This window comes from Rana temporaria, chromosome 12, assembly GCF_905171775.1.
Source record: "Rana temporaria chromosome 12, aRanTem1.1, whole genome shotgun sequence".
NCBI classification, from domain to species: domain Eukaryota; kingdom Metazoa; phylum Chordata; class Amphibia; order Anura; family Ranidae; genus Rana; species Rana temporaria.
Window position 1 is genome coordinate 143303082 of NC_053500.1, and position 20335 is coordinate 143323416.

The 20335-nt window shown below is 46.8% G+C and overlaps 1 protein-coding gene across 2 annotated transcripts in view; it reads right to left on the reverse strand.

The window, feature by feature from the left end:
- The window catches only part of LOC120919077, a 39686-nt gene extending 22474 nt beyond the window's left edge, over positions 1-17212 (reverse strand). For both annotated transcript variants that reach the window (XM_040331059.1, XM_040331058.1), the window contains exon 1: positions 16961-17212. The gene's annotated coding sequence lies outside the window, so the exon portion shown is untranslated. The remainder of the gene's footprint in view (positions 1-16960) is intronic.
- Positions 17213-20335: the final 3123 nt, after the last annotated feature.

The window sequence follows — 20335 nt, forward strand, 5'->3', positions numbered from 1 at the left end:
GTAGTTTGCGTAAGTGATTCGTGAATGGTGCTGGACGCCATTCACGTTCACTTTGAAGCAAATGACGTCCTTGCGACGTCATTTGCCGCAATGCACGTCGGGAAAGTTTCCCGACGGAGCATGCGCTCTACGCTCGGCGCGGGAGCGCGCCTAATTTAAATGATTCCCGCCCCCCTACGGGATCATTTAAATTGCATGCTCTAGCGCCGGGCAATTTTGCCGGCGCGCCCTCGCAATTTACGGAGCTACCGCTCCGTGAATCGAGGGCAGCGGAGCAAATTTGCGGGGGCGCAGGGCAAAATCGTTGCCCTGCGCCTCCGCAAAAAAAGCGCAAATCTCTTTGAATCCAGGCCATTGTAAGTAATAAGCAATCAGTAAAAGATGAGGGACGGCGGACGCCGTGTTTGGCACATAAATCGGGTCACCGGATGGAATTTGGGCTCCGCGCTGAAGAATGGACGGCGCTCCTTATTCGGGGAAATGCTCTCTTGCGACTTCTTTTATTCCCAAATCCACAACAGTCTTGGAAATACTTTATAACTTTATTTTTTTGGACTTTGTGATATTGAAATTGAAAACATATTGACTCCGCCCCCCTCCCCCATTCCTCGCCTCGTCTCACATTTTCGGTGGGTATTTCCGATGGGTTACATCAGGCGAAAAATTCCTTTTTCCCGGACGCTCTGCTGAGTGAGAACAGACTCTATGAACTCCGAAAGAGAAAGCAAAGCCTCCCCAGATGTGTGAGATCCAGACCAGACCAGACCAGACCGGACCTAGCCATTACACACAATGCAGGTCCGCTTGGTTGGGGTCATCGCTGGAGTTTCAAGGAGTTGGTGCGCCGGCGCTGTTAAAAAAATGCTTTGATATACAAGCGCTTTGGATTACAAGCATGTTTCTGGAACCAATTATGTGCGCAAGCCAAGGTTATACTGTAGTCGGCAAGTATGAGGCAGCTGCTTTGGGCCCCACAACAATGTCAGGGCCCAGGGCAGCTTCCCCTTTTGCCATGCCTTAAGCCCCGTTCACACCTAGGCGTATATACGCCTGTAGTGTGAACGCCGCTGCCGCCCCGACACGCCAGAGGGATGCTTTAGCATTGCCCTCTATGGAGATGGTTCACAACTCCACGCCGAACGCCGTACGCCTGCCGCCTGAAAAAAGGTCCCGGACCTTTTTTTCAGGCGTCTTTCGGCGTTCGGCTAGGAGATGTGAACCATCTCCATAGAGGGGGTCACAGGCTGCATTCACAATCGCGGCGTTTTGTCGCCGCGAATCGTGGTACAAAACGCCGCTATTTGCCGCCGCAATTCGCGGGACAAAACGCAGCGATTCAGTACGCTATAGTGTGAATGCAGCCTTAAAGATGACCCTGATGGGGGAGGGGGATTATGATACAGAGTTATTTCTTGGAGGGTGTTTATTTATTTATATAAATGTTATTTATTTATAAACAAAGGGCCAGATCCACAGTGAGAGTACGCCGGCGTATCTACTGATACGCCGGCGTACTTTCAAATTTCCCGCGTCGTATCTTTAGTTTGAATCCTCAAACCAAGATACGACGGCATCTGGGTAAGATCCGACAGGCGTACGGCTTCGGATCGTAGGTGCAATACTTCGGCGTCCGCTGGGTGGAGTTTGCGTTGTTTTCCGCGTCGGGTATGCAAATTCGCTTTTTCCGACGATCCACAAAGGTACGCGAGGCCGTCGCATTCTCTTACGTCGTCTCTAGTCGGCTTTTTCCGGCGTATAGTTAAAGCTGGTATTTTGCGGCGTATAGATAGACTTGCCATGTTAAGTATGGCCGTCGTTCCCGCGTCGAAATTTGAATATTTTTTTTTTGCGTAAGTCGTCCGTGAATAGGGATGGACGTAATTCACGTCTAAGTTAAAAAAATGACGTCGTTGCTGACGTCATTTCGCGCAATGCACGGCGGGAAATTTCGAAACGGAGCATGCGCAGTTCATTCGGCGCGGGGACGCGCTTCATTTAAATGAAACACGCCCCCCTAATCGCCGATTTGAATTCCGCCGCGGTAACTTACGGCGCAAAATCTTTGAGGATTTGAAAGAACGCCAGGTAAGGTACGGCGGCGTAGCGTATCTCTGATATACGCTGCGCAGGTGCAGATCTATGTGGATCTGGCACAAACTGTTTTATTTTTTTTCTTTCCGGCCCACAATTATTTGTAAAATATGCGATGTGGCCCTCTTACTGCAAAGTGTGGAGACCCCCGATCCAGACCATCTGGGCATTACGCTATCCGCGTTACACGGTGACCCGTCTCCCCCTCTTTTCTTACACTTTACCCGTTTTCTTTATCCAGTGGAATTAACAAGAGGATATCACTAGATGGTCGTAATTTCCTTCCTTCTATCACACAAGTGACATTTTATGACCTAATAAACTACAACAGCTGTTTATGAGATGAAAGTCCACCTTGATAAAAGCAGAAAAACAAAAGATCAGCCACTGAGAACGAGACTTTCCGAGGTTACACCAGGGCTGTCTTCATGAGAGGGCACACCTGGGCACTGCCCAGGGGGCCCCAGCTGCATGGGGGGCCCCTGCACTTTCCCCAAAGCAAGCTGGTCCTTGAGCCCACGCTGCCCTGAAATTGGGGGCCCCATGATGGCACTGAGAGTGATAGATACACAGGGGAGGCAGTCTTAATGCCGTTGAGCGCCTCTCATTGTAAACAAGAGGAGAGGTGATCAACAAAACAAATATATATATACAATAATGCAAGGCTTTCTCCCTGGTGTGGAGTGTGGTGCTCGCCCCCTCCCTTGGACCACAGGAGAGTCAGGACGCCCACTAACACACAACTCCTTTCTCTATCTGCAACGTAGAGAGCGTCCTGACTCTCCTGTAGTCCAAGGGAGGGGGGGGGCGAGCACGACACTCCACACCAGGGAGAAAGCCTCGCATTACTGTGTGGAGTTACAGACAGAAGAACAGGAAGTGAGGATTTCTCAGAGGAAATAAGGACATTTAAAAGCAAAATGGAAGGATGAGGTAAGTGAAGGAGGACTGCACTAAGGGAAAGGAAGATATTTAGGATTTTTTTTTTTTTTACCTTTACAACCCCTTTAAGGACAGCCGCACGCAGATGTCAACAGAATGGCAGGGACAGGCAAATGGGAGTACAGGTACAGTGGAACCTTGGTTTAAGAGTAACTTGGTTTGAGAGCGTTTTGATTTGGGAGCAACTTTTTTTTATTCTGACTTGGTTTGCGAGTGTTGACTTGCAAGACGAGCAGAGTTCAAGCTTAGTAGGCCTGCAGTACCTCATTTGGCCTGAGGTACGGGGGCGCAGGAGCCGAGAAAAGCCGAAAATTTGGCCTGCAGTACCTAATTTGGCCTGAGGTACGGGGGCGCAGGAGCCGAGAAAAGCCGAAAATTTGGCCTGAGGTACGGGGGCACAGGATCCGAGAAAAGCTGAAACTTTGACCTGCAGTACCTCATTTGACCTGAGGTACGGGGGCACAGGAGCCGAGAAAAGCCGAAACTTCGGCCTGCAGTACCTCATTTGGCCTGAGGTACGGGGGAGCGCAGGAAACGAGCTGAAGTGTCCTTGGGCCTTTTCGAACGTTTTCAGTGATCTCTGGTGCCCCCCCCGCCCACCTCTGGCCGCATTCGGTATTGCATCCCATTGAAGTCAATGCGGAACAAATTATTTTTGTTTCCATTGACTTCAATGGGAACACTCGCTTTGATTGTGAGTACTTTGGATTACGTGCGTTCTCCTGGAATGGATTATACTCGTAATCCGAGGTTCAACTGTACTTCCCCTTTAATTTGCTGCTGTGTGGTCACGCACGCGCCACCGGCCGCACGCTCGCGGCCATGCCGCAAGCTCCGTGACCGTGCCCCCCGGGACCCGGTGTCCACCGGTGTCCCGCGATCGAGTCACTGAGCTGAAGAACGGGGAGGTGTCAGTGTAAACACATTTCCCCGTCCTTCCTAGTGACATGTCACTGATTGTCTGTTCCCTCTCATCGGGAGCAGCGATCAGTGACGTGACACTCGTAGCCACACCCCCTTACAGTTAGAATCACTCCCTAGGACACACTTAACCTTTAGCGCCCCCTACAGGTAAACCCCTTCACTGCCAGTGTAATTTTTACAGTAAACAGTGCATTTTTATAGCACTGATCACTGTAAAAATTACAATGGTCCCAAAATGGTGTCCGACATAATGTCGCAGTCATGATAAACAAAAAAAATCGCTAATCACCGCCATTACTAGTAAAAACAAAAATTATTAATAAAAATGCCATAAAACTATCCCCTATTTTGTAAACGCTATAACTTTTGCGCCAACCAATCGATAAACGCTTATTGCGTTTTTTTTTTAACCAAAAATATGTAGAAGAATACGTATCGGCCTAAACTGAGGGGGAAAAAAATTTCAATATATTTTTTGGGGGATATTTATTGTAGCAAAAAGTAAAAAATATAGATTTTTTTTTTTTCAAAATTGTCGCTCTATTTTTGTTTATAGCAAAAAAAAAAAAACGCAGAGGTGATCAAATACCAACAAAAGAAAGCTCTGTTTGTGGGGGGGGGGGGAAAGGACAATTTTGTTTGGGAGCCACGTCGCACGACCGCGCAATTGTCAGTTAAAGCGACGCAGTGCCGAATCGCAAAAAGTGGCCTGGTCCGGGGCTGAAGTGGTTAAAGTTGGCTGGACAACATTTTTTATTCTTCTTGTTCGTGAAGCCAAAAGCGTGTCAAGGTTTCCCTTGAGGGTGCGGGACCAAGTAGATGAATTATCGTTTTTTAATTGTCAGTTCATAACCCTACAATGCGGCAGCCCATGATTGGCGCCAATGGATTAGCATGGTTGGTTGAGACAACAACAAGACGGTCTGTACTCACTTACCCCCATACATAAATAGTCGTGAGGTCGGAGCATTTTTGTTTAGGGTAGAAGTTGGGCTGAAGGACGTTCTAAGGATTTTGCACAATTGATTTTGCTGCCCGTGTCGGCCATTGTAGTGGTCCACGGATCTGCAAATGGCAGTACAATCCCAGAGGCTGAGTATTATCCCAAAGATCGCAGTGAATGAGCCGGCATTATCCAGCCGTCAATTTTTCCCGAGACTGGAATGCAGGAGTCTACAAACTATGGGATATATTCATCACCTATTTACCAAAAATATCTACCAGAATACATATTGGCCTAAACCGATGAAGAAATTCGATTTTTTTTATTGGATATTTTTTATAGCAGAAACTAGAAAATATTGTCTTTTTTTTGTTTATAGTGCAAAAAAATAATTCAGAGGTGACCAAATACCACCAAAAGAAAGCTCTATTTGTGGGGAAAAAACGGACGCCAATTTTATTTGGGTAAAGCATCGCACGACCGCGCAGTTGTCAGTTAAATTAACGCAGTGCCGTATCACTAAAAATGGCCACACGGACACCGCCTCTAAGCCACTCCCTCTAGAAAGCTACAGTATAAGATATTCTTGGGTTGAGGCCTCCTTTAGAGTGAGTGAAGCTTGGACACGATTAGTGTCATTTTCATAGATGCCGACTATAGTCAGTAATTGATCATTTGCATGGCCATCATTTCCCACATCATAACTCACACTCTAACCTACACAGCCAGGAATGATGTCATACTCTACATCAGGGGTCTTCAAACTACGGCCCTCCAGTTGTTCAGAAACTACAATTCCCATCATGCCTAGTCATGTCTGTGAACGTCAGAGTTACAATGCCTCATGGGATGTGTAGTTCCGCAACAGCTGGAGGGCCGTAGTTTGAGGATCCCTGATCTACATTCTCCGCCATGTCTGTCTGGCACACAACCAATGCCGACATTATCTTCTCATCTCCCACTCCTTTATCTTTCATCATTTACACTAATAGCAGTCCTGTGCTTCTACAGGAGACCAATTATCAGAGGCTGATTACAAAGAGGAGCCCGAGGCTTCAGAGTGCATCTAAGGGCGTGCTTCTCATTCAGCGGGAAGAATGTCCCTTACATTGGTGATCAGTGAGAAGAATGTCCCTTACATTGGTGATCAGTGAGAAGAATGTCCCTTACATTGGTGATCAGTGGGAAGAATGTTCCTTACATTGGTGATCAGTGAGAAGAATGTCCCTTACATTGGTGATCAGTGAGAAGAATGTCCCTTACATTGGTGATCAGTGGGAAGAATGTCCCTTACATTGGTGATCAGTGAGAAGAATGTTCCTTACATTGGTGATCAGTGAGAAGAATGTTCCTTACATTGGTGATCAGTGAGAAGAATGTCCCTTACATTGGTGATCAGGGAGAAGAATGTTCCTTACATTGGTGATCAGTGAGAAGAATGTCCCTTACATTGGTGATCAGTGAGAAGAATGTTCCTTACATTGGTGATCAGTGGGAAGAATGTCCCTTACATTGGTGATCAGTGAGAAGAATGTTCCTTACATTGGTGATCAGTGGGAAGAATGTCCCTTACATTGGTGATCAGTGAGAAGAATGTCCCTTACATTGGTGATCAGTGGGAAGAATGTCCCTTACATTGGTGATCAGTGGGAAGAATGTCCCTTACATTGGTGATCAGTGAGAAGAATGTCCCTTACATTGGTGATCAGTGAGAAGAATGTTCCTTACATTGGTGATCAGTGAGAAGAATGTTCCTTACATTGGTGAGCAGAAGTTTTTTTTACCTTCATACATCCTCTGCATGAAGGTAGAAAAACCTTCTCTGTGTAACACTCCCCCCCCCCCCCCTAATACTTACCTGATCCCAATCTTCCTCCAGCGACATGCACGAGAGCCTTGGCTCTCCAGATACTCTCACTCCTCATTGCCTTAGAGAGCCATTGGCTCCCGCTGCTGTCAATCACAGCCAGTGAGCCAATGAGGAGCAAGAGAGAGAGGGGACTGGGCTGAGATGTGAAGGGTCATGCAGAGGCGTGGCTCAGGAAGGAGCCTGTTTCGGGTGCCTCTCCCCCCAATGCAAGCTGCTTGATCTGGGGGCCAGGGCTGTCTTAATAAGAGGGCACACCTGGGCACTGCCCAGGGGCCCCAGCTGCATGGGGGGTCCCTGCCCTTTCCCCAAAGCAGCTGGTCCTTGAGCCCGGGTTACCCCTCTACAGTCCAGATATCCCCCCAGCACTCTGACCCCTCTACACCCCAGATATCCCCCCAGCACTCTGACCCCTCTACACCCCAGATATCCCCCCAGCACTCTGACCCCTCTACATTCCAGATATCCCCCCAGCACTCTGGCCCCTCTACACCCCAGATATCCCCCCAGCACTCTGACCCCTCTACATCCCATATATCCCCCCAGCACTCTGACCCCTCTACACCCCAGATATCCCCCCAGCACTCTGACCCCTCTACACCCCAGATATCCCCCCAGCACTCTGACCTCTCTACATCCCATATATCCCCCCAGCCCTCTGACCCCTCTACACCCCAGATACCCCCCCAGCACTCTGACCCCTCTACACCCCAGATATCCCCCCAGCACTCTGACCCCTCTACACCCCAGATACCCCCCCAGCACTCTGACCCCTCTACACCCCAGATATCCCCCCAGCACTCTGACCCCTCTACACCCCAGATACCCCCCCAGCACTCTGACCCCTCTACACCCCAGATATCCCCCCAGCACTCTGACCTCTCTACACCCCAGATATCCCCCCAGCACTCTGACCCCTCTACACCCCAGATATCCCCCCAGCACTCTGACCCCTCTACACCCCAGATATCCCCCCAGCACTCTGACCCCTCTACACCCCAGATATCCCCCAGCACTCTGACCCCTCTATACCCCATATATCCCCTGCCTCCTACCTACCCGATTTCTGTTTACCTGCACTGTCTCCATTGTAGGGGCCCCAGAGCATTCCTTTGCCCAGGGGCCCATGATGCTATTAAGATGGCACTGCTGGGGGCACTTGGCAGGAGGGAGGGGCCAGGAGCTGCGGCGGGGAGGGGGGGGGACTGAGAAGAAGCAGGCAGGAGGATCTGGGGTTGCTCTGTGCAAAACTTTTGCTTTACCCGCTTGCTGACCGCGCCATGTACATTTACGTGGGCAGAATGGCGCGGCTGCACAAAGTAATGTACATTTACGTCACTTTGAATTTTGTGCCTAAACTGAGGGTAAAAAATGTGTTTTTTATAAATTTTTTGGGGGATATTTATTTTAGCCAAAAATACAAAATATTGTTTTTTTTTTTTCAAAATTGTCGCTCTATTATTGTTTATAGCGCAAAAAACAAAAAACGCGGAGGTGATCAAATACCACCAAAAGAAAGCTCTATTTGTGGGGAAAAAAAGGACGTCAATTTTGTTTGGGAGTCACGTTGCACGACCGCGCAATTGTCAGTTTAAGCGACGCAGCGCCGAATCGCAAAAAAGTGTCCCGGTCTTTGGCCAGCCGAATGGTTCCCGGGGGGCTGAAGTGGTTAATATCACTTTAACGTTTCCAAACGTTGGTTAGGACAAATCAGCGAATCACTTCCTGAGGTCGGAGCCACTTGAACTGCGTTGAGCTGTTCTAGGAAAAGAAAACTTTACACCTAATGTGATGAAATATCAGGCCGGGCTGCCGGACGGGGAAGTGATGAACTGAAAAATAATCCTTGGTTTGCAGTTTTCACAGCGACCGCAACTCGTGAGTTTCGTTTTCGCTAACTAATGAAAAACAAAAAACCTGTCTGTGACTCGCACACAACAGGAGGATAAATCAGGTCAATACTGCCGAGTCAGCGAATTTCCCTGCTCGAGTTCTCACCTCGTCAGGTCATGGAGGAGCTGCGATTAGGAAATCGCACTTCGCGGCACTTGTTCCGCACATTCCTCCTCAATATGAATAACTGCCCCTCCCCCCCTCCAAGCTATACTTTACATTTATTATTTGTTTATTTACATATACACTATATTGTCAAAAGTATTGGGACGCCCTCCCCCCTCTGGCGACCCCACAACTGGAAATTTTGAGGGCTGCCATACACTAGATTACCAAAAGTATTGGGAGGCCTGCCTTTACACGCACATGAGCTTTAATGGCCTCCCCAGTCTTAGTCCCGTAGGGTTCAATATTGAGTTGGCCCCGCCCTTTGCCGCTATAACAGCTTCACCTCTTCTGGGAAGGCCGTCCACAAGGTTTAGGAGGGTGTCTATGGGAATGTTTGACCGTTCTTCCAGAAGAGCATTTGTGAGGTCAGGCACTGATGTTGGACGAGAAGGCCTGGCTCGCAGTCTCCGCCTCTAATTCATCCCAATGGGCATCACTGATTGGCAGGCATTGTTTGGCACTGATTGGCATCCATTAGTACAACACATTAGTTAGTGCCCATCTATGCCCATTCATGCCGCCTATCAGTGCCCATCCATGCCACCTATCAGTGCCCATACATGCCGCCTATCAGTGCCCATCCATGCCACCTATCCCTGCCCATCCGTGCCGCCTATCCCTGCCCATCCGTGCCGCCTATCCCTGCCCATCCGTGCGGCCTATCTGTGCCACCTATCCGTGCTGCCCATCAGTGCCCATCCGTGCCGCCCATCAGTGCCGCATATTGGTGCCCATCATCAATGCCACCACATCAGTGCCACCTCATCGGTGCCCATCAGTACCACCTTATCAGTGCCAGTCAGTGCAGTACCATCAGTGCCCATTAGTGAAGGAGAAAACGTACTTATTTACAATGGGCTGGATTCAAGAAGCAAATTGCACCTGTGTAACCATAGTTACACAGCGCAATTGCTTACTTGCGCCGGCGTAACGAATGCTCCTGATTCAGGAACCTCGTTACGCCGACTGCAGCCTAACATATGCGCGGCATAAGGCTCTTATGCCCGCATATCTTAGGCTGCATTCTTGCGATTGCCGCTAGGTGGCGTTCCCGTTGTGCTCAGCGTATAGTATGCAAATTGCATACTAACGCCGATTCACAATGTTACGCGAGCCCTGCGTACGCAGTTTACGTCGTTTCCGTACGTCGGGTTTCGCGTAAGGCTGCTCCTGCTATTAGCAGGGGCAGCCAATGTTACGTATACCCGTCGTTCCCGCGTCGTGAAATTTCAAATTTACGTAGTTTGCGTAAGTGATTCGTGAATGGCGCTGGACGCCATTCACGTTCACTTTGAAGCAAATGACAGCCTTGCGACGTCATTTGCCGCAATGCACGTCGGTAAAGTTTCCCGACGGAGCATGCGCTCTACGATCGGCGCAGGAACGCGCCTAATTTAAATGATTCCCGCCCCCTACGGGATCATTTAAATTGCGCGCGCTTACGCCGGGCATTTTGCCGGCGCGCCCACGCAATTTACGGAGCTACTGCTCCGTGAATCAAGGGCAGCGCAGTAAATTTGCGGGGGCGCAGGGCAAAAACGTTGCCCTGCGCCTCCGTAAAAAAAGCGCAAATCTACCTGAATCCAGCCCAATGTTTTATAACGGAAACCAAAAAAAAAAAATTTTTCCTAAATTTTCGGTCATTTTTTTTTTTTGCAGAAAATAAAAATCGCAGAGGTGATCAAATTCCACCAAAAGAAAGCTCTATTTGTGGGTACAAATTGATAAAAATTTAGTTTGGGTGCAGCGTAGCACGACCGCGCAATTGTCATTTAAAGTGCATCAGCACTGAAAGCTAAAAATTGGTCTGGGCGGGAAGGTGTATAAGTGCCCGGTATGGAAGGGGTTAAATGTGTGCAAAAAAAAAATAAAAACACAAAAGCGTCTCTGGCAGCGAAAAGGGTTAATAGATAACTTCAACTTCGGGAACATGTTACATATTTTACCTGATCGTTTTTTTAGCTGATTCCTAGAAAGGATCTTTTAGAATGAAAGCAAATCTGTATCTGAGCATATTTGGTGAAAAGCTGAATAACCGGTATTTAGAACTTAGAGGGGAAACCCCCCCCCCCGACACAAACCGTTTCTATGCTGGGAACTGAACACCAGGAGGAAAATCTTTGCATGCGATGTGTTCATAAATCTCCTGTCTGATTGGTAAACACAGAGAAAAAAAAACAAGGGCCCAGATTCAAGAGGCTATTGCGCCCGCGCAACCATAGGTTGCGCGGCGCAATAGCTGTTTTGCTCCCGCGTAGCGAGTGCCCCTGATTCAGGAACCTCGTTACACCGACTGCAGCCTAGGATGTGACAGACATAAGCCTCCTTATGCCTTCACATCCCAGGCTGCATTCTTGCGTTGTCCGCTAGGGGGCGCGGCCATTGTGATCGGCGTGTAGTATGCAAATTGCATACTACCACCGATTCACAAAAGTTGCGCGGGCCCTGCGCACGCAAGGTACGGAGTTTCCGTACGGCGACTTTAGCGCAAGGTTGCTCCTGCTAATAGCAGGGGCAGCCAATGCTAAAGTATAGCCGCCCTTCCCGCTCGTGAAATTTAAATTTCACGTCGTTTACGTAAGTGATTCGTGAATGGCGCTGGACGCCATTCACGTTCACTTAGAAGCAAATGACGTCCTTGCGACGTCATTTGCCGCAATGCACGTCGGGAAAGTTTCCCGACGGAGCATGCGCTGTTCGCTCGGCGCGGGAGCGCGCCTAATTTAAATGATTCCCGCCCCTGGCGGGATCATTTACATTAGGCGCCCTTACGCCGGGCTATTTAGCATAGCGCCCGCGCAATTTACGGAGCTACTGCTCCGTGAATTGCGGGCAAATCAAAATATTTGCGTGGGCGCAGAGCAAAAATCGTTGCCCTTTGCCCACGCAAATATTGCGCGGATCTACCTGAATCTGGCCCAAGATTGAGTTGACACTTTTGTGGAGCGGTAAATCTCTAGCAGGAGCAAAGTTGCAGCGGTGAGTCTACAGCAAGAGCTCTGCAAGTCTCCAGCCGGGAAAATTCAGCCACAGTGACCCCCGGTGGTGGGATGACTATCGCACAACGTAACTGAACCAGAACTTGCAGAATGTTTGCGAAGAAAGTTGATCTGGAGTCAAGTTGGTTGCGATTGTGCAACAAACTTGCGAAGCCCGGCAAGTCTAGCGATAGCTTAGCGCGTCATTTTCAAACCTGCAGCGCAATTGCTCGCTAGCTGGGATGTTTATAAAGCGTGAGTTTGGCTTCAATTTGTCAGTTTGTCGATCCCCATGCAGCAACAATATTTCACAACCCAGCACAAATAAACCCCACACAACAATAGACCCCATCCCAGCAACAATAGATGCCCTTCACAAAAATAGTCCCCTCCCCCCCACACACACTGCAATAATGGACCACCCACAACAAAAATACCACACCCAGCAACAAAAGATCCACCCCAGCAACATTAGATTTCTCCCCCTCCTGCAGCAACAAAAGATCTCCCAGCAGCCAGCATCAATAGACCCTCCAGCAGCAAGAACCAATAGACCTCTCCTTCTACAGTAGATCCCTACCAGCAACATAAGACACACCCAGGAACAAAAGATCCACCCCAGCAACATCAGCCTCAAAAGTAGATCCCAACCAGCAACATAAGGACCCCCCACCAGCAACAATAGACCCTCACACACACACACACACACACACACACAAAAACAGATACCCACCAGTGACAATAGATCCCCCCACAGAAATAGACCCTCCAGCACACCCCACACCCCTTGCCATTGCATACATTCAGTGCTATATATATATATATATATAGTTACATAGTTATAAAAGCTGCAGCGCTCTCAACAGCAGCAATAATCCAATCCTAGTGTGCAGATTGCAGCAGAGGTGCCAAGGTTCAGGGTCTTCTCACAATAAATGCAATATATAAGAAAGAAGAGCCGGCGACTCCAAAGTCCTTGCTGCAAAAATTTATTGGCTACATATGAGCATTAAAAAGCAAACAGTTGACGTGTTTCGACGTGAGCCTTAGTCATATATTGGCTACATATGAGCATTAAAATGCAAACTCCTGACGTGTTTCGACTTCAGCCTTAGTCATAACTAAGACCAAGACTCGCGCCGAAACGCAGCAGCACTTTGCTTTTTAATGCTCATATGTAGTTGCCGGTGACTTGTCGGTATGGTTCCTCTATCGATATGGTTCCTGTAAGGACTGCGCAGGCGCAAACTTCCCGACGGAAATCCCCGAACCTCGCCCGGCATCCAGGCTCATTCCTTAACATCCCCGTGGATTGGAGGATGTTAAAAAAAGAGCCAAGAGGCCGAGCGAGCGAAGCGAGGACGTGAGGCCGACTGGCCACTTACCTCAAATTCCATTTTGCGCTGGAGGTTCGGTGATTTCCGTCGGCAAGGATTGCGCCAGAAAGTTAAAAAAAAAATATTTCTCAAAATTGTCGCTCTTTTTTTGTTAAAAGCGTAAAAAATAAAAACCACAGAGGTGGCCAAATACCACCAAAATAAATCTCTATTTGTGGGGGGGGGGGGGAGGACATAAATATTATTTGGGTACAGCGTCGCACGACCGCGCAATTGTCAGTTAAAGAGACGCAGTGCCGCATCGCAAAAATAAATAAAAAATATTGCCCTGGTCATGACGTGGAGTAAATCCTTTCGGGGCTGAAGTGGTTAAATTAGTATTAGTGTGTTTTAGGTAGGATAAAAAAAAAAGAAAAAGAAAAATGCGCACTATTGTTTCTGGCCCGTACTACGGGTACAAAGAACAACTAACATATGCGGTATCGCTGCGATCGGGAGGAGCGGGAGAATTTTTTTTGGGCTGTTCTTTGGTGGTAGGTTAAGGAAGTAGCAAAAAAAAAATATAGAGCTAAATTATATATATATATATATATATATATATATATATATATATATATATATATATATATATATATATATATATATTTTTACTATTTTGGGCAAGTGTTCCTCTGATAATAATAATAAAAAAATGACTATTTACCACCAAATGAAAGCCCAAAAAAATGCAGTATAATCCACTTGCATGCACAAAGTAGTTGTAGTGATACAGGGCCAGATTCACGTAGAAGTGCGGCGGCGTAACATATCGTAGATACGTTACACCGCCGCAAGTTTTCATCGCAAGTGCCTGATTCACAAAGCACTTGCAATGAAAACTTACGCTGGCGGCCTCCGGCGTAAGCCTGCGTAATTCAAAGTGGCGTGTGCCATTTAAATTAGGCGCGCTCCCACGCCGGACCTACTGCGCATGCTCTGTTTTGAAATTCCCGCCGTGCTTTGCGCGAAGTGACGTCATTTTTTCGAACGGCGACATGCGTAGCGTACTTCCGTATTCCCGGACGTCTTACGCAAGAAGGAAACATTTTCAAATTTCGACGTGGGAACGACGGCCATACTTTATACAGCAATACGATTGCTGTGTAAAGTTAGGGCACCAAAAACGACGACTAACTTTGCGACGGGAAACTAGACTAGCGGCGACGTAGCGAACGCGAAAAACCATCATGGATCGCCGTAACTCCTAATTTGCATACCCGACGCTGGTTTACGACGCAAACTCCCCCCAGCGGCGGCCGCGGTATTGCATCCTAAGATCCGACAGTGTAAAACAATTACACCTGTCGGATCTTCTGGATATCTATGCGTAACTGGTTCTATGAATCAGCCGCATAGATACTCTGAGAGATACTCCGGAGTATCTCCGCTGTGAATCTGGCCCAATATGTAAAGTTTTAGGCTGCATTCACACATGAGCGTTTCAAAGTCGCACGTTTTTTTCCGCGTTTATTTTGCTATAGCAGAATACATATTGGCCTAAATTGATGAAGAAAGTAGATTTTTTTATATTTTTTTTTATGTTTTATAGAAGAAAGTAAAAAATATTGTTTTTTTTTCTCAAAATTTACGCTCTTTTTTTGTTTATAGCGAAAAAAATAAAAACCGCAGAGGTGATCAAATACCACCCAAAGAAAGCTCTATTTGTGGGGGGGGGGGGGGGGTAATCCCAAAAAGCAGCGGGTTTTTTTTGTGTGGAGGAGAACTTGCACAAAAAAAAGTAAAAAAATAAATAAATTAAAAAGCGCAATAACTTCCTATAACTAAAAGCCGAGTGCAGTAAAAAAAAAGAAAAATTATATAAAAAAGCACAATAACTCCCTATAACTAAAAGCTGAGTGCAGTAAAATAAATAAATAAAAATAATTTAAAAAAAGTACAATAACTCCCTATAACGGGTGGCAGTAGTGGTGTAGTGAGTAGCACTCTCGCCTAGCAGTAAAAAGGGTCGCTGGTTCCAATCCCAACCACAACACTACCTGCTTGGACTTTGCATGTACTCCCTGTGCCTGCGTGGGTTTCCTCCGGATACTCCAGTTTCCTCCCACACCCCATAGACATGCTGGTAGGTTAATTGGCTTCTGTTTAAACTTGGCCCTATTATATGAATGTGAGTTAGGGACCTTAGATTGTAAGCTACTTGAGGGTAGGGACCGATGTGAATGTACATTGTATATGTAAAGCTCTGCGTAAATTGACAGCGTTATACAAGTACCTAAATAATAATAAATAAATACTGTATATACTCGAGTATAAGCCGAGGCACCTAATTTTACCACCAAAAAAAATGGGAAAACGTATCGACTCGAGTATAAGCCTAGGGTGACTCGAGTATAAGCCTAGGGTGCCCATGCCTCACTGTGCCCATGCCTCACTGCGCCCATGCCTCATTGTGCCTATTACTAGACTTATGTTTAACATGGGAGTATATAGAAGGGGTGCCCTGCTTTGCAAAAAAGGTGCTCCCCGGCCGTAGGTCCCCCAGACAGCAAACTTTGCACACTTGTAGAGGAGAACTTGGGCTACAAATGTGCCAAGTTTCGGGTCCAGGGGACCTATGGCCGGCCGTTACCGGGCCCCCAAATTTCCAGAGAAATTATCATTTAACATGGGAGTCTATGGAAGGGGCGCCCGAATTTGAAAAATCGGTGCTCCCCGGCCGTAGGTTCCCCGGACAACAAACTTTGCACACTTGTGGAGGAAGAGTGGGGCTACATGTGTGCCAAGTTTGGAGTCCTGGGGACCTACGGCTGGCCAGTTCCACGTCCCCAAATTCCAGGAGATCAGGCGCACAAAGGTGACTCAAGTATAAGCCGAGGGGGGCATTTTCAGCAGGAAAAAATGTGCTGAAAAACTCGGCTTATACTCGAGTATATACGGTAATAATAACTAAAAGCCAAGTGCAGTAAGAAAAATAATAAAAAAAAAGCACAATAACTCCCTATAACTAAAAGCTGAGTGAAGTAAAAAAAATAAAAATAATAATAATAATAATAATAATAATAATAATAAAAAAGCGCAATAACTTCCTATAACTAAAAGCTGAGTGCAGTAAAAAAAAATAAAAAAATAATAGTAATAAAAAAGCGCAATAACTTCCTATAACTAAAAGCCGAGTGCAGTAAAAAACAAAATAAGAAAAATAATAATAAAAAAGCGCAATAACTCCCTATAACTAAAAGATGAGTGCAGTAAAAAAAAAGAAAAAGGAAAAATAATTAAAAAAGCGAAATAACTCCCTATAACTAAAAGCCGAGTGCAGTAAAAAATAAAATAAAAAAATAATAATAAAAAAAAGCGCAATAACTCCCTATAACTAAAAGCTGCGTGTAGTAAAAAAATAAAATAAAAATAATAATAAAAAAGCGCAATAACTTCCTATAACTAAAAGCTGAGTGCAGTAAAAAAAAATAAAAAATAATAGTAATAAAAAAGCACAATAACTCCCTATAACTAAAAGCCGAGTGCAGTAAAAAAAATAAGTAAAATAATAAAAAAAAGCGCAATAACTCCCTATAACTAAAAGCCGAGTGCGTTGTTTGGGATCTGACTTCAGAAGTCTGTTTTGCTCGGACTTTCTCCAACTTCGCTAAGCTGCAGGTAACCCTGCCAGCGTGTAAGTTTGGATTAGCGGAGCTTTGTTATTTCGGCTGGAAGTGTAAAGTACAAAAGAGAAAAGCTGGAAGAATAAAGAATCTGCTGCTATTATTGGCTGTCCCCCCGCGGTCGCACTGCAGGGCGATTGTTGCATTTATCTCACCTTCTCTCGCGTGTTCCCGATGAGTCAGCTGCAGCTGAAGACCCCCGGCGAACGTTCTTCTCCAGTTTTTCTCTTTCTTGCTCCTCGCTCCTTCCTAACCCTTGAAAGTTTGCGACAGCAACTGCCAGATCAGAGCAACAACACCTAACTGTCTGCAGAAAGTTGCTTTCACTTTCTATTTTTAGTGCTCTGCCTTCTCCTCCAGCCCTGGGAGCTGCCACAGTCCTAAGCTAAGGGACAAGGTCTACTTCTCCATTTATAATCAAGGGGAAAAAGAAACAAAATGCACATGGGGCGGAGCCATTCACAAAAATGATCTGAAAAAAAAAAAAAAAATTCCCCGGTGCCAATTCCAATTAAGTTTTTTAAATTAAGTTTCTCATGGTGTTTTTTTTTCTAGCCCCGGGGTTTGGGGGGGGTCTTCAAATATTCTAAACAAAGGGCCAGTTTACTGAAGGAGCACCAGCCTAGTGCATTATCCCCCAATATTTATTAGGAAATATACATTAGACATAGTTACATAGTTACATAGTAGGTGAGGTTGAAAAAAGATACAAGTCCAACCTATGTGTGTGATTATATGTCAGTATTACATTGTATATCCCTGTATGTTTTTGTCGTTCAGATGCTTATCTAATCGTTTGTTTGTTTAAACTATTGATGCTCCTCCCCCGCTGAGACCACCGCCTGTGGAAGGGAATTCCACATCCTTGCCGCTCTTACAGTAAAGAACCCTCTACGTCACAGGTGTCAAACACAAGGCCCACGGGCCAAATCCGGCCCTCCAGGCCATTTCATGCGGCCCTCGCACCTCTTCTGCAGCTACCGGAGAGCTCCAGCCCTCCTATGGTCTTCCTCCAGACCCTTGCTTTCTGCTTTCAATCAATGCATCCAGCTTCTTCCCAGCAGCAGCATAAGGAAAGGGGGTGCATTGTGATGTAAGGGAGAGTGGGGGGGACTCAACTTCTGATGGTGGGGGGGCTTTTGACATCTAACTGTAAGGGGAGGGGATGCGCTGCCGGCCCTTTTGAGGGCAATCATAATGCTGATGCGGTAAAAAATATATATATAATAGTGCGCTATGTTACAATGTGTTGGTGAAAAAGTATGTGTAAGGCTGCCAGCATAACATGGAAAAACTGTAAAACAAAATATAGAAAAAAATGCGGCGCCACTAAAAACACAAATGCCCTGTAAGGCAATAATAAACTCAACAAAATCAATAAGACTTAAACAGTGAGTACATATGAAGAGATCAAAAGGACTCCCCCACAATCAATTTTTCTATATAATGCTGATGCGGCCCAAGGTGAAATTGAGTTTGACACCCCTGCTCTACGTAGTTTAAGGTTAAGGCCGGGTTCACACGGGTACGACAAAGGCTCAGACATCGGGAGCTCATGTCGCATGACGTGTGAAAATCAATGTTTCCCTACGGGAGTCGTCTTAATTGGTCCGACTTTGAAAATGCTCCCTGTACTACTTTGGTCCGACTTTGATCCTACTTCAGCCCATTGAATATCATTGAAGTCGGATCAAAGTCTGGATCGCCTTCTTGCCTGATCCGACTTTGGCATGCGACTTGTGCTCTGATGATCATGAAGAGGAACTCCACGCCAAAAAAAAACCAGCATGGGTTCCCCCTCCAAGAGCATACTAGGACCTTCAGTCTGGTAGGGGAACCCCTATGCCGAAAAACGGCATGGGTATCCCCTCAAAATCCATACCAGACCCTTATGCGAGCTCGCAGCCTGGCCGGTCAGGAAAGGGGGTGGGGACGAGCGAGTGCCCTCCCTCCTGAAACGTACCAGACCGCATGCCCTCAACAGGGGGGGTGGGTGCTTTGAGGCAGGGGGGGCCCTGCGCCCCCCTTAGCCCAAAGCACCTTATTCCCATGTTGATGAGGAAAAGAGCCTCTTCCCGACAACCCTGGTCGTTGGTTGTCAGGGTCTGCGGGCGGGGGGGCTTATCGGAATCTGGAAGCAACAAATCACCCAAACGAGAAGAAATTGAGGGGGCTAGAATCCTATGTTAGACACTGGCAGGGTAGCCATAAAGTAAGAACACCCAGCCAGTTGGAATCAAAGTGGATTTCCATTTTAGATACATTTGCTCCTCGAGGTTTGAATATTGAGTTTGACCACAATTGCTTTATCGGTGACTTTTAGGACCACTAGGCATTGCAGTCTCAGTGTGTACCTGTATTCGTGACAGGCTGCTGGCATCCTTTTTTCAAAAGTCGTGGCTTCCTCCTGGTCCCATTCGTTCCGTGATAGTCAGTGTAACTGTTGGCTTCCTCCTGGTCTGTGATAGGCGTTTGACATTGTGTTCCGCTACCGCCTATCACGGAGGTCCTCTCACCCTAGATACACCGCGTAAATTCAAAGCTGCGCCGGCGTATCTTTTATCTGTATTCAGAAAGCAAGATACGCCGACATTAGCCTAAGATCCGACTGGCGTAAGTCTCTTACACCGTCGTATCTTAGGGTGCATATTTAAGCTGGCCGCTAGGTGGCGCTTCCGTTTTCGGCGTAGAATATGCAAATGACCTAGATACGCCGATTCAAAAATGTACGTACAACCCGGCGCTATTTTTTTACGTTGTTTGCGTAACTAGTCCGTGAATGGGGCTGGACGTAATTTACATTCACGTTGAAACCAATGATGTCCTTGCGGCGTACTTTGGAGCAATGCACACTGGGAAATTCCAAGGACGGCGCATGCGCCATTCGGGAAAAACATTAATCACGTCGGGTCACCAAGAATGAACAGAATTAACATAAACCACGCCCTTCATCCTCATTTGAATTACGCGCGCTTACGCCGGCCCCATTTACGCTACGCCGCCGTAACTTAGGAGGCAAGTGCTTTGTGAATACAGCACTTGCCTCTGTAACTTACGGCGGCGTAGCCTAAATACGATACGCTGCGCTGCCGTAACAGTGCGCGCCCCTACCTGAATTTATGCCCAGTGTCTGCTGGGAAAATCAGAGAATGAGAGGACCTCCATGATAGGCGGTAGCGGAACACAGTGTCAAACGCCTATCACAGAGGAAGCCACGACTTTTGAAAAATGGACGCCCGCGACCCGACAGGTACAAGTATAAGCCGCGGGGCCTAAAAAAATGGCTGAAAAACTCGGCTATTACTCGAGTATATACGGTAGGTCTCTTGGGCTTTCCTTTCGGTCTTCTTATTCTTTGCACTCTTTCAATTATTATTAGATTTTGTTCTTCTTTGCCAAGTGTTGGATTAAGAACCTTCCTTATTATTTCTGTCTGGGTGGATACGGGAAGACCTCGTATTCTTCGATTTTTCATTCTGTCTCAATTTTCTTGGTTTTCTAATCTGTACGCCTGTTCCTGTTCTATTTTT